This window comes from Schistocerca serialis, chromosome 1 (genome assembly GCF_023864345.2).
Source record: "Schistocerca serialis cubense isolate TAMUIC-IGC-003099 chromosome 1, iqSchSeri2.2, whole genome shotgun sequence".
Lineage (NCBI taxonomy): Eukaryota > Metazoa > Arthropoda > Insecta > Orthoptera > Acrididae > Schistocerca > Schistocerca serialis.
Window position 1 is genome coordinate 458,191,900 of NC_064638.1, and position 15,731 is coordinate 458,207,630.

The following is a 15,731-nucleotide window of genomic DNA, read 5'->3' on the forward strand; positions in this document are numbered from 1 at the left end:
CTGTATGTACCTGCCACGAAATCGTCCTTCAGCTTACATGGATTATACCAGTACTACATTACAACCTATTCAAGTAAGACTTCTTCTTCGTTTACTGTCTGTAACATGTTTTTCTCCTTTTCTGTACGTACAACCCATTAACAGTTCACAGTCTGTATGAGAATATTCGGATGTACTCCCATGAACGTTGCAGATGCAGGAATACCATATTTGAGGATAGCCGTTTACGCGGGATCATTTAACAGATAATTGAATAAATTATGTCCGTGGTTATCGCTCGTTCCAAATGTGTGTGAAATCTTACGGGACTTAACTGCTAAGGTCATCAGTCCGTAAGCTTACACACTATTTAACCCAAATTATCCTAAGGACAAACACACAGACTCATGCCCGAGGGAGGACTCGAACCTCCGCCGGTACCAGCCGCACAGTCCATGACTGCAGCGCCTTAGACCGCTCGGCTAATCCCACGCGGCATCGCTCGTTCCGACTGACTGCAGTGCACTGCAATTTGTCTTTTCACTTGTGCTTTTACTCATAAAATGACGAGGTTTCCATCTGTCAAAATATCTGCTTTTATGGTAAAGTTATCTGACTGCCTTCCCCTACATTATGTGAAAGTTCGATGCGATGAAAGAATCTGAAGCGTCATAGATATGTAAAGATTTGCAGAATTGGTCTGTCATGGACATCTGCATGAAACCATTCATCGCAGTGTTGACTACGACACTCACTCTCGTCTTCCATTTTTAATCAGTTTCGTCACCTCTTGGAGTGTTTGCAACGTGCTGTAAGAAGTGCCGAGTGCTGCCGGTTGAGTATCGCGTGGTTCGCAGTTACGGCGCCGTGCGCTGCTGCTGCCACTGCCACGCGGCGCCAGACAGGCAGGGCTGCGCGAGCCGAGGTGGCGTCTGACGGCGGCTCATTAAAGCGGCCGGCGCTGGCCGCTGCAGTCGAGGGCCGAGTCAACACGGCGGGGCGCGCGCTTTTAAATCCCTAATTGCAATATGGAGCCGGCGGCCGGGGGAGAATGCGAGCTCGGAGAGGGCAAGCCTCGCCCCGCCCAGCAGCGGTGGACAGCTGGCTGGCTTCTGGGGGCGGTCTGGAGCAGCGAGGCTGGCGCCGGGACGTAGGGGGCTGAGTACAGCGCGTTATCTGTGTATCGGCTCTTGTCTGTATGGGCAGCTAGGGGAACTGTCCATATCCAACTGACTCCAAAGGGATGTAAATCCACAGTGATTACAGACACTTGCAAGTCAGATGATTAAATACCCTTTTCGTTCCAACTTATCCATACTGAGGAGATCGTCCAGCATGTAGAACATATCAGAACAACACAATAAACATTTACAATGAAAAACAAAAACGAGTGTGCTAATGTACCTTCCACAGATCCCAAGTCGAATGATCGTCATAGATGTGGAATGAATCAAAATTTAAACACATTTTCATGTATGATGTAATAAACACTGAACTGGAGAATCATTTTCTTCACTTATTAACAGCGATCATATTACTGCGCCGAATTTGTGCAGAAGTCATATTGTATTAATATTCGCATTATTTTATGTTATTACTAACAAAAACACAACGCTAGAGTAGAAAGAATTGGCCACCAGTAAATTCCTTAGGCCTCTCTTAAACTGAACTGTATTGGTAGGTAAAAATTTTATGATTGCAGGCAAGTTATTGAAAATGTGTGCTCCTGAATAATCGACATCTTTTTGGGCCAAAGTCAGTGACTTTATATCTTTGTGAAGATTATTTTAATTTCTAGTATTGACTCCATTAACTGAGCTGTTGTTTTTAAAAAGAGATATATTTCTAATGACGAATTTCATTAGGGAATAAATGTACTGGGAGACAGTAGTTAGCATCACTAGTTCCCTAAACAGGCCTCTGCAGAATATTCTTAATTTCACACTACAAATAATTCTCATAACATGGGTTTGTTCACTATAAACTTTAGCCTGGCTTGTGAATACGTAGGCTTTCCCGGCGTAATAAGTCTTGAAAATCTCTTCGGGTTTGCTGCCGGATCCTAAAATCAACTTGACTCGATATTCCGGCGATCCAACTGTTCGCCATCTTCAGGAAATGCTGCTTCTGCTGATGAGTCCCGCTGAGGACTGACGCAAGGTTTTTTTTTTTTTTTTTTTTCATTTATTGAATTTCAACTCCCCCCGAAGGGGGCGGGCTGGCAGCAGCTTAGTATGCCGCTCTTCAGCCGACAGATTTTGTGACAAAGATCAAGAGAACAAATAATAAAAAAACAGGCGATAAAATCGGAGACTTAGAGAGTAACAAGGCGAAAAGAAATCGTGGAACTTAAAACAACAACAGAGGGATGATGATGCTAAGAAAAATACATTTGACGCAAGGTTGCAATTCGACGTCCTATATAGGCCACCTTTCAGTACACAGCGCATGCGCCGCCCATCACGGTTTCTGGCTTCCAAAACAGGGAGGTGGCGCCGCCCTTAGTGAAACACTGCTGGCAACGATATATCGCAATCAAGGCCGCACCGAAGAACGTTCAGTTTTGATGCGAGATAATACAGGATTCCACGTTTTGCTAAGAGGAAACCCATTGTCTCTGTTGATTAAATTATCAGCCAACCTAATTTCAATCGCCTCTTTATAGACACTATTCCAAAAACCGGAAATGTTGGCAATCACAACAGTTTCCTCAAATTTCATTTTGTGTCCCTCATTTAGGCAGTGTTCCGCTACGGCCGATTTTTCAGGCTGGTGTAGCCTTGTGTGACGGCGATGTTCCAGACACCCGTCATTCAATGTGCGAATAGAACGGCCAACGTAAGCTTTCCCACATTGACACGGGATTTTGTACACCCCGGGTTTTCTAACTCCCAAATCATCCTTCACAGAGCCGAGCAGAGCCCTAATCTTAGAAGGTGGACGGAACACACTCTTAATGTTAAAATTCCTTAAAATTCGTCCAATCTTAAACGATAAGCCTCCAGCATAAGGAAGAAAGGCCACAGATCTATGTTCCTCTTCGAACACCTCCGGAGACGGTCCATATTCCATAGCCCGACGAATCTGTTTCTCGGTGTATCCATTTTCCTTAAAATCAGTCATCAAATGCTCAAGTTCTTGGGTTAAGCTGTCTGCGTCGGAAATGGCATATGCTCTCCGTACGAAAGTCATAAGGACGCCACTACGTTGGTGTGGTGGATGACAACTCTTAGGGTGCAGATACCAATCTGTGTGTGTCGGCTTTCGGTGAACACTGTGTCCCAAAGTTCCATCTGGTTTTTTGTAAACCATTACGTCTAAGAATGGAAGCATCCCACCATTTTCAACCTCCATAGCAAATTTGATACGGGGATGAAGACAGTTGAAGTGGTCCAAAAATCTGCTAAGAGCATCACGTCCATGCGGCCATACGAAGAAGGTGTCGTCCACGTATCTCCAGAAGCACGTTGGTTGCAAAGCTGAAGTCCTCAGTGCCATGGCCTCGAAGTCCTCCATAAATAAATTGGCGACTATGGGTGATAAAGGACTACCCATAGCCACTCCATCATTCTGTTCAAAAATGTTACCGTTAAATAAAAAATACGTGGAGGTCAACACATGACGACAAAGCTTCATCAGGTCTTCATCCAGTTTTTCACTGATCAAACTAAGGGACTCTTCCAGAGAAACTCGTGTAAATAGGGATACCACATCGAAACTCACTAACAGATCTGAAGGACTCAACTTCAAAGATCCCAATCGTCGAATAAAATCCACCGAACTGGATATATGGTGTTCACATTTGCCACCAAATGGACTGAGAGCAGACGATAAATACTTTGACAGGTTATAAGTCGGTGCACGCAAATTACTAATAATAGGGCGTAGAGGAACCCCCTCCTTATGCAACTTAGGCGGACCATACAACCTAGGCGGAACGGCAGCACCAGGATGAAGTTTCTTACGTAAATCATCTGACAAAGAACTCTTTTTCAACAGTGAAAGTGTCTTACGTTTTATCCTTTCTGTGGGGTCATTAGATAGTCTTCTGTACGCCGGGTCGTTGAGAAGTAAATCCATTTTTAGGACATAATCATCCCGCGTCATTACAACCGTGGCATTCCCCTTGTCAGCTGGTAAAACTACTACTTCGTCATTGTTCTTAAGGGAACGAATGGCTGCTCTCTCTGCGGAAGAGATGTTATCCCGCGGTGGTCGACCCCGACGTAATGTGTGCGACACTTCTTGCCTTATTTCCTCTGCTTGATCCTCGGGTAGGCTGTGTACTGCTTGTTCTACAGAGCATATGAACTCTGTGATAGGAAGTCTCTTGGGAGTGGGCGAAAAATTTAAACCTTTCTCCAATATCGGCACTGTGGGCCCATCCAGCGCCTTGTTAGAGAGATTAATCACAGTACGCCGACGTTTATCCACTTCTTTGGCTTGATGACTTGCCCAGAAAAATAATGGAATGAAAGTAAGCACAGTATCTCAATTTTCCCATTTTTATGTCTCCTATGTCTGACAACATTCCCAAAGCAAACAGAGATTGGTTTAGGCCCTTCAGTAGTTCTGCGATCTGCTCCTCCCACTTGAACTTATTATCAAGTTGTAATCCCAATAGTTTAAGATTGTCCACTTCTTCTATCCGATTTTCATCATATTTCAGGCGGTAAACCTCTTACAAATTCTGAGCTACATGTAGCGTGCTTTTTTCAAAGTTCAGGGACAGAGGATTGGCTAGGAATCAATCTCCCTCAAAATTTCATTAACAGATATTTCTAAGACTACACTTAATTTGCTATTTGTTGCAAACTTTGTGTCATCTTGATGGAAAAGAAACGGAAATTTTTCAATTTCGCATGCTGTATTACTCCGATTCATGCGATTTTTTAACTTCTTGTGTTGGTAAAATTGTGTTAGCATGTCTGATTTTTTACTGTTGTCACCTGTGGAGTGTGTGTCTGTTCTTTCCAAAAGACCAGACATCACATGTATAACAGTAATGGATGCACCCTTGGTCCAACCTCTTGCGAGATTCATTCGAGATGCTACTGAGAATGAGGACAATGCACCGGGGGGAGGTGGGTGGCGGCCGCTGCGAAAGTAGAGTGCCACAGGCTGGGAATTTACGGTGGACGGAGAGCATGATCGGATAGCCGAAACGATCAGTCTGCTTTTCGCAGTCGTGTGGCTCGGACGTCTGCTTATGTCCCCGCGCTCATGGTTTTTTCCTTCGTATTAGCCTTCCCTAGTGTTTGCGCTTTCGAACTAGAATGCCTCATTCGTACCAACAATCTACCATTTAGATCAGCTTTGATAATGAATTTGCGCCACCGAACGCATTTGAAGCACAGCGATTTATACGCGAAAAAATTAAAACTGAACCACAAGATATGATTGGCATCCACTTCTCTGTCACATGCAATGTGGTCTACCTCAAACAGAGCAACGACATGGTGTGTGACACGATAGTACGCATCCATACAGACGGACTTAAATTTAAACATTCTAACGGCCATGTCAGAACGATAGATATTGATCATGCGGGGCTCTGATTGAGAACTACCACAGTATTACCATTTGAGATCGTGGTTAAAGCACTCCAAGCCTATGGTCGGGTACTTAGTCACATAGCAGTAAAAACGACAACGTTTACCACATATCCGGTACTTAATGGTGTGCGACAAATACGGATCGAGCTATCAAAACATGCGCCGCCTTATCTTACAATTGGAGGCTGCAGATCGATAGTCATTTACGACGGTCATCCAAAAACGTTCTCAGGTTGTGGTCAGGAAGGCAACGTTCGCTCAGTGTGTCTCCAACGAATAATTGCACGAACTCCGACAGGCGAAGCTGTAGCAACATGTGGTGTCACCGCCAGACACCACACTTGCTAGGTGGTAGCCTTTAAATCGGCCGCGGTCCGTTAGTATACGTCGGGCCCGCGTGTCGCCACTGTCAGTGATTACAGACCGAGCGCCGCCACACGGCAGGTCTAGAGAGACTTCCTAGCACTCGACCCAGTTGTACAGCAGACTTTGCTAGCGATGGTTCACTGACAAATTACGCTCTCATTTGCCGAGACGATAGTTAGCATAGCCTTCAGTTACGTCATTTGCTACGACCTAGCAAGGCGCCATTATCATTTGCTATTTATCTTGTGATGCATGTACCGTCAGACCGATGTTCACCAATTATGGATTAAAGTTAAGTGTTCCAACAGCTACGTACTTTATTTGCTAGACTCAAATCCTTTAACTGTTCCAGACCTCACGCCAGCCTACGTGAGCTTAAACGCGTGCCTTTCGGCTTCACCTCCTAGTGGCTTGGCTGTCTTGCCAAGTCACAACACAACATCTATGGCGACGTCTCTCCCTCTCACATATGCCAATGTGTTCCCGAAGGATGCCCCGTTGCACAATGACAGTGCCCAACAGCTGGACAAGCCAGTCGAAAAGCCGACTATGGCGGATGACGACACGAGCTGGGTGACGATGGTTCAAATGGCTCTGAGCACTATGAGACTTAACATCTGAGGTCATCAGTCCCCTAGAACTCAGAACTACTTAAACCTAACTAACCTAAAGACATCACACACATCCATGCCCGAGGCAGGATTCGAACCTACGACCGTAGCAGTCCCGCGGTGCCGGACTGAGCGCCTAGAACCGCTAGACCAACGAGGCCGGCGCTGGGTGACGGCGGCAACTTCCCCCACGGAGCAATGCCGACCGATACCACCAATACAGAATCGGACGAGCAAATGGTCATCGACAGTCGAACAGTGCCAACGGCTGCCTTCGTGTCAGACTGCAGTGGCGGCAGAGACACTCGCCCACATTCGGATACGGAGGCGCACACGCGTAAGCAACGCTGAAACGGCGCAAAAAACGACGACTAACCCCGTCGGAGGGACCCTTAATACATATGCAGGGTGACGATCAAGAAACGACCGAGGAAGACAGCCACCTTACAGAGGGTCCCGAGACTTCTCATCCAGAACGCAACCGTCTCGACAACAGAATACGTCAAGAGCGACCTGAAAAACGTGACAATGCTCGGCAACCAGCAGTCCTCTGCCACTCACGGGTGGTAGAAGAGCAGCTACAGGGAGACGGAACTGGCGAGCCCCGACCGACGGAAAACTTGTCCCAAGGAGACTGAATGGATGAAACTTCCTGGCAGATTAAAACTGTGTGCCGGACGGAGACTCGAACTCGGGACCTTTGCCTTTGGCGGGCAAGTGCTCTACCAACTGTTAGCTACCCAAGCTACGCCCCGTCCTCACAGCTTTAATTCCGACAGTACCTCGTCTCCTACCTTCCAAACTTCACAGAAGCTCTCCTGTGATCCTTGCAGAACTAGCACTCCTGGAAGAAAGGATATTGCGGAGACATGGCTCAGTTTGTTTCTAGAGTGTTTCTAGAATGAAATTTTCATTCTACAGCGGAGTGTGCGCTAATATGAAAGCTGCGAGGACGGGGCGTGAGTCGTGCTTGAGTAGGTTGGTAGAGCACTTGCCCGCGAAAGGCAAAGGTCGCGAGTTCGAGTCTCCATCCGGAACACAGTTTTAATCTGCCAGGAAGTTTCACATCAGCGCACACTCCGCTGTAGGGTGAAAATTTCATTCTAGACTGAGTTGATGATTGTGAAGGGGACCCACAGGCGACAAGGCGCTGGCGGCACCCCTCTAAAGTTAATCTTATAACTAACAACGGCGACCAGAATGGGGTCACGTACGTGCCAGTACACCAACAGACGGCGTAAGCTCCGAAGAACGACATACATGCGACAGAACGAAGGCAAGCTTATTGGCTTGCCTCTATCAATATCAATAACATACCGTCACAGATTAAGATGTTCTTACTCAAAGACATGCTACAAGCAGCGGACATCGACATCGTCCTCCTACAAGAAATATACGTCGATGAATTTCCTGTCATGTACGGGTACGAATCCTACCTATCCCATTGCTTTGAAATTGGCAACGGCATAGCAGACTTCTTAAAGAAGGCATCACGGCAGATGATGTACTGTACCTACCGTCGGCACTGGGATTAGCAATGACAGTACTTGACGTACGACTCACAAACATCTACGCACCGTTCGGTACAGACAGTAGGCGAGAGCATTGCTGCTTTTCTCAGACGAAATTGTCAAGCTCTTCCAAGGTCTAGGCGGCGAAAGATCAAATTTCTCGATATATCCCGTAATCCGAATTACGAAAGTTGGTACAGAGTGTGCATCTGGTTGATATCTAGGATCACGTCCATTGCTCTCCGTTCAGGATACACCCATACAACGAGTCATTCCACTAGCCGCCTCGAACGAATATATCTTACATGCAATCTTAACACTGACGTCATGGAAGCGGAGCTCTGGCTTACAGCCTATACCGACCTTACAGCATTAATATGTGCTATCTCCCTCCGGCGGCAGCAAGTGTGGCGTAGCCGCGGTCCTTGGAAAATGAACTTCGCCCACCTGCGGGACCCAGCCTGTCTTGCGAGTGACACCTTCGGTCGTATCCCACGAGCCTCTGTTGGTGGACAGGTGGCTCCAAACCAGCGCTGCGCCGTGCAATGATGATATATACTGGTGAGTTGTCAGTGTGGCGACGTAAGACGATGCACTTCTATTTCACGGTGCTAAGGGGATGCGCCGAACAAATGCCTTCTCCGGAGCGGCAAAAGGCGGTACAGCGAGCAAAGGCCAAAACTATACCCATCATGCGACACCACCTCGAAGGTACAGTAATCAGGGCGCAGACAGTAGGGCGTGTTGCAGGTGAAAGCCCATCTATGTTCCACATCAATGAAAACAAAAGACGACGAAGAGCCCTAGTACATGCCTGACACCTAACATCGCAACAAGAAATAGGCAATGACTTTGTAGAACATTACACCCAACATTACACATTACACCGCAGTGGATACCGATATGGCAGCCATTAACGAAGTTACACATACGATTTTCGTCACTATTGATCCAGGGGCGGAAGCACAACTGAGGTTACAGAGGAGGAAGTGATGGCGGCCATTGGTAGGGAAGCGGTGAACAAATCGCCGGGACCATATGGCATCCCTCTGGAATTCTGCAGGACCTTCAGCTATGTGATAGCACCACGATGGACTACTATATGCCGACAGATAATGTCTCCTGATGTGCCCTTACCGTTGGTTTTTGTGGAGCGGTTGATTATCCCGATACACAAACCCTCGGGTGGTACACAGATACGGGACTACCAACCACTGATACTCCTTAACTGCGACTTTTAAATATTCACCAGCGATAAGGTTTGCAACACATTGGTTCGAGAATTCCAGAACTTGTACAGAAAATTGGAATAGAGATCAAAATACACTTCATTCCCGATCTTTTTCTTGCTCATGAAAACCATACAATGAATGCTGTACCACAATACAGCGAGACCTTTAGGAGGTTGTCCAGACTGCTGTACACACCGGTACCTCTAACAACTAGTAGCGCGTCCTCTTGCATTGATGAATGGCTGTATTCGTCTTGGCATACTATCCACAATTTCATCAAGGCACTGCTGGTCCTCATTGTCCCATTCCTCAACGGCGATTCGGAGTAGATCCCTCAGAGTGGTTTCTGGGTCACGTTGTCCATAAACAGCCCTTTTTAATCTATCCCAGGCATATTCGATAGGGTTCATGTCTGGAGAAAAAGCTGGCCACTCTAGTAGAGCGACGTCGTTATTCTGAAGGAAGGCATTCACAAGATGTGCACGATGGGGGCGCGAATTGTCCATGAAGACGAATGCCTCGCCAATATGCTGCCGGTATGGTTGCACTATCTGTCGGAGGATGGCATTCACGTATCGTGCAGCCATTACGGTGTCTTCCATGACCACCAGTGGCGTACGTCGTTCCCACATAATGCCATCCCAAAACAGCAGGGAACCTCCACCTTGCTGCACTCGCTGGTCAGTGTGTCTAAGGCGTTCAGCCTGACCGGGTTGCCTCCAAACACGTCTCCGACGATTGCATGGTTGAAGGCAAATGCGACACTCATCAGTGAAGAGAACGTGATACCAATCCTAAGTGGTCCATGTTTTTGCATCCATCTCTACCGCGCTGCATGGTGTCGTGATCGCAAAGATGGACCTCGCCAAGATCGGCGGAAGTGAAATTGGGCATCATGCAGCCTATTGCGCACAGTTTGAGTCGAAACACAACGTCCTGTGGCAGCAAGAAAAGCATTATTCATTATGGTGGCGTTACTGTCAGGGTTCCTCCGAGCCTTAATCCGTAGGTAGCGGTCATCCATTGCAGTAGTAGCCCTAGGGCGGCATGAGCGAACCATGTCATCGACAGTTCCTGTCTCTCTGTATTTCCTCCATGTGTAAACAACATCGCTTTCGTTCACTCCAAGACGCCTCTACACTTCCCTTGCTGAGAGCCCTTCCTGGCACAAAGTAACAATGTGGATGCGATCTAACTGCGCTATTGACCGGCTAGGCATGGTGTAACTACAGACAACACGAGCCGTGTACCTCCTTCCTGGGTGAATGGCTGGAATTGATCGGCTATCGGACCCCCTTCGTGTAATAGGCGCTGCCCATGCATGGTTGTTTACATCTTTGGCCTGGTTTAGTGACATCTTTGAACAGTCAAATGGACTATGTCTGTGATGCAATATCCACAGTCATCGCCTATCATCAGGAGTTCTGGGAACCGGGATGATGCAAAACTTTTTTGATGTATGTACAAGAGACTGCTACAGTCAGTCCGGACGGGCGTAAGAGGGAACATCACACGTGCATTACACATGATCCAGAGGTTCACCTATGTTGACACCTACTTGTTGTCACGAATTCCGCATTTTGCTCAATTACTCCCAATGCCGGTGATGCTAGCACGACGAATACTGCCGGGTTTCGGTTCCTTTGTGAGCGCAGGTCTGCTGTTTAACGTAAGATACGATGCCCTTACCCTCTCTCTTAGTAGGGGTATACGTGGTCTTGCGCACGTTCGCGATCGAGCGGATCAGTGTTAAAACTGTGGTGACGACACAGACTTGTCTCACAGGAATCTTAATAGAAGAACTAGCACCAGTTTCTCCAAAAGCGTGAGTGGCAGTCCAGCATATTTCCCAGTCACTCCAGCATATATGCACTTTTTTTATATAGAGTACAGGTACGTTCAGACGGCTCTGCCGCAAACCGGACCTGTAACGGCGCGTGACATCCATCGGATACTATCGTCCGGTCGACACAGAAATTCTATTGAGAGGAAACATCCACGTATCAATTGGCAAGTAGTGTGGCAATCAGTACACCATGTTTCCTTAGACACAGAGACACATGCAATGAGGGACCTAACCGTTAATGGCAAAAATGTACCCGATCCAGACTACATGCGACTCATATGACAGATTCACCATGTACCCTTAGTGCCGAACTCTGGACAACAATTAACTCCGCCTCATATGCGATCCCTTGGCAGAAGTGAGGCGTTCGGCGACATAGATGACCGCTTTCTTTCTTCGAATGGGACAACACAACATTGAACCAGGGATTATATTCTACCCAGACGGGACGTACTACCCACGTACTAAAACGAATGCCCTAACGTGGCTTCGAAGCCAGACACTGCTCTATTTGTTCAGAGATGGCCCAAAGAATGTAATGGTTTTTTAAACCTTTTTACAGGAACAGCATCTAAAGATCGTGCACAATCCGAAATACCGACAGTGTTTTTCTAACTTCCTATGGAGTGCGTTTCAAGAAACCCCGCACTTCTGGAAGGTCAGGGTAAGAGAAGTTAAATTATAGACACGAAGAAAGAATGAACAAAAGATAAGAATCGGTGGATACCTTATACGTACGAGAAGACATACCCGGATGACAGAACAATGGGGTTGATGCGTGATTCTTTCTTTATGCAGTGCGATAATTATTCAGTTTACTAGCTTTCAAGCAATACAGAAATATTACCGGTGGTATGACAATGCAATGGTTGTTACCGAAATTTTATTTCACTTAAATGTTATATGTGACCCAGAATTTTCTTTAATTAGTGGAAGATATTCATTGAATTTTGAAGCATAGTTGGAGAAGTATTTCTTTTTATCATATTTTTATTGTGTTTTTTACATCTGACGTATGTTTAACTTTCCAAAGTTTCCTACTTATTACCTTATTACAATATTAATTTTACGTCAATCTGGCTTAAATTTATCCAGTTCAGCTTATATATGTATAAAGAAATTGTTAATCTCATTTTGTAATACCAACAAGAAGACAGTTTCTTTCGTTTCCTATTGTTACTGTTAAAATGTTGAAAAGGGCCTAGGATACTTGCCTGTAAACAAACAAAAACAAAAAATTACGAAAACAAAAATCCTATTATTCCCTTAAAAAGTGGCTAATGCACCATCAGAAAAAAGAGTAAAGACGTAAAAAATAGGGTAGCGTCTTTGCGAAAAAACGGTTAGAGCGAACACTCGGGTAAAGCGAGGAATCCGGGTTAGAGTCCAGGTTTGGCACAAATTTTCACTTGTCGCAATTAAATTCATTCAATGCCCTCATGTTGCTGACGTCAGTATTTCTCTTTCATAGGTTAGCTGTATTTTGATAGCATCGACGATTAGTATTTTGTACAAAGCTGGATTAAAGAATTTGTATTAAATTCTGCTGTAAGAACGGAATGAACGGCAGCAAAGATATAGAAAAGTTAGACATTACTTATTGTGAGTGTTCTTTGTGTAAAACGAAGGTTTATGAGCTGTATAATCGTTTCAAAGAGGACGTGATGAAATACTGAAAAAAAAACAAATAAAGAATGACCCCGGAATTACGATTTGAAAAGCCGTTGTAGTAGTTTCCTTTATAAATTTATTATTTTCTACAGTTATTTTTGTAGGCTAGTACGTTACTTCAGGATTGTGCAGTTTAATGTTGAGAGATGGCACGTAACTCTCTCATTTTAACAAAATTTTCAATTAGATTAATATTCATATTTAGATCTTGGTCACAGTATTCCTCAGTACTAATTTTCTATGTGTGTTTTACGACTTTTTTACATGGAGAAATAGCGGGCGGAATATTCTTGTAACTGCATGTGTAATGTGTAGAGAACTCGTAACCGGGCGGCGGCCGTAGTGGAGGCGACGGAGAATAGGGAGAGATTAACTTGGGGCTCTGTGAGTGTTTCTGGGAGGCAGCGCTCAATTGGTCTTACCTGCGGAGGGACTTTGGCCGAAGTTCTCCCCATCTTCCGCTTCGGATCGGACAGAAGGGCGTCAGTTAGCAAAACATTTTACCTGGGCCAGCCGGCAGTCCACCGTCAAGGCAGCCGGAAGGTCTGAAGTTTGTGGAGGAAGCTATTTTAGAGAGACTGCTGTAAACTGAGCCTTTATGCAAACAGTGCAAAGCTCATAAAATTCTTTGTGTTCTCATTTTAGAAGCTGGGGAGATACGGACAGAGTGGCTGTTGTATGTATTGTGTGGAGGCGAGAGTGTAAACCCCGCCCCTCTGATGCCAGGAACTCGCCAGGTCCTTTTATCGAGCGGCAAAAACGTAAATTCTTTCAGAAATAGAAAATGGTCAGCCCGGAAGGATTAGATCACTCTGTAAATGAGGGACTGTGGCCCCATCTTGGTAGACTTTTTTTTGCCAAAACATGGCTGCATTCACCATGGGAATGACGCCTCCTTAGTCTAAAATCTTCTTTTTCGGACAAGAGAGATCCGGAGTCGCTGATTGGCTCCTCTCAGGATATGCAAAGTAGAGGCTTCCTCCCCCAGCGTGGGAACCCCAATGTTGCGTCTGGATTGGCTACCATGCCAACAGAAGATTCAAGAGGGGAGAGTCAATCAGCAGAGAATAATAAGATTTGTTTATTCATTGTGGGGGCTGTTCCATTTTCGGTAATACGGCTCCCATAGTTAGGCTTGCTGGAAAGTGGTTGAGATTATGTGGCTGCTTCTGATCCTCCGCTGGTGTAGAACTCCAGGTCTTCCCCTAGTGGGTCAGACTTGTGGTACTAAATCTGACTGTGGTACTAAATCTCATCTCAGACATATTGTGAGTCACAAGTGTGAACATACTCGTTCTGAATCGGCTGTCAGACGTTTGACAATTCCAGCACTCACCATCGTGTCTGTGAGTCAAATTGGTTTGGCCAGGCCATTGAACGGGTACACCTCACACTGAAATCTGCCGGGATTTCAGGACTTCGCTAGGGAAGTTTCCAGAGTTGTGATAATCTGAACCCCAGACCGCATAGTTCGCATATTTTCGTGGACGCGTCAGAACATACAGCGGTTGCAACGCATCGCTCCTCGCCCATAGAGCAGCGTTTCCTGCTGTCGCCTGAATCAACGTGAAAGGGTAAAGTATTGCTAAATCGGCTTAGTGTTCTTAATGACATTCACATCTCCCTTTTCTCAGGTGAACGATAGTTTGTGGTTTACTTAATCGAAATTAATTCCATTTGAGTAGAATCGGGCCTCACAGTGGATTCAGACTGCGTTTTAAAAGGGATTAATTCAGGGCGTAATTAGTACAGTTTCCGCCATAATGGATCATTCATTAACTGATTTGTGTTTATCATTTTTGTGTAAAACTTTTCAGCTGGTTCTCCAGAAAATTGTAGTTTTTAGATGTTTAATAAAACTTGTCATTACTTTGTAAACTTAAATACGCCGCTGCTGTCATTCATACTCCTCTATATTCACTGTTTTTATGTTACTGTGGAGGTGCAAGGGTACACCAGCAATTTAAGTTTCAGTCTTTTTAAATAAATTAATCTGATTATTAATTCGAGTTCTGAAAGTAATTACAGGCATAGGCAGCAAAAGCGCCATGAGTAGATTTACTAATTCATATATAAGCATTAAGGGTGTAGCACTTGATTTTAAGGTTATTGTGAAGACAATGCTTTCCTTTATATAAAGATAATACACTTAGCGTTACCCAGACGTTTATTTATGATTAAACCAAGTGACGGCTTGCAATGTATCATCCAACCATGCAGTTTTGATCATGGAGTATATAACTAATGATTTTATTCGTATTAATAAATAATACATTTGTTGATCGTATAGAGTGGAAATTCCTTATAGTATGCTACATATAATTCTATTTTAGATATTTGCAATGGATGTATATATTGGTTTTATCAAATGATTAATGTAACTTCACTTGTATAATATTGTCCTTTATTCTTACTATGTTGTCAGTCTGTATTTGTATTTGAATAGTTGGTAAATTGATGATGCTATCATTGTTATTTTTACATACAGGGCTGAAGATGGTATACTGAATCACTGTAACTGGTAGCTACATAATAAGTAAAGTCGAAAGGTCAGCTACAGGTGCTCCATTTTATAATAATATTAAGTGCAGCCTCGACCTATTGTTGAAGGCCAAATGAATGACAAAATTGTAAACTTATTGATTCAAGATCTGATTTATGACTGATAAGCCTTGTAGGGTGGAGTAAAATACAAGAGTGAGACAACGTCTTTGGCAGTTAAAGGAATACGTTTACTAGGAATAGTGGGATATTTAAGCAAAAAAGTAGAGAAAGTGTCTCGAGTGAATATACTCATGGCACTTTTGTTGCCTATGCCTGTAATCACTTTCAGAACTCAAATCAATAATCAGATTAACAAATTTAAAAACAATGAAACTTAAATTGCTGGTGTATCCTTGCATCACAACAGTAAAATAAAAACAGTGTATATAGAGGAAATATGAATCAGAGCAGCGGCG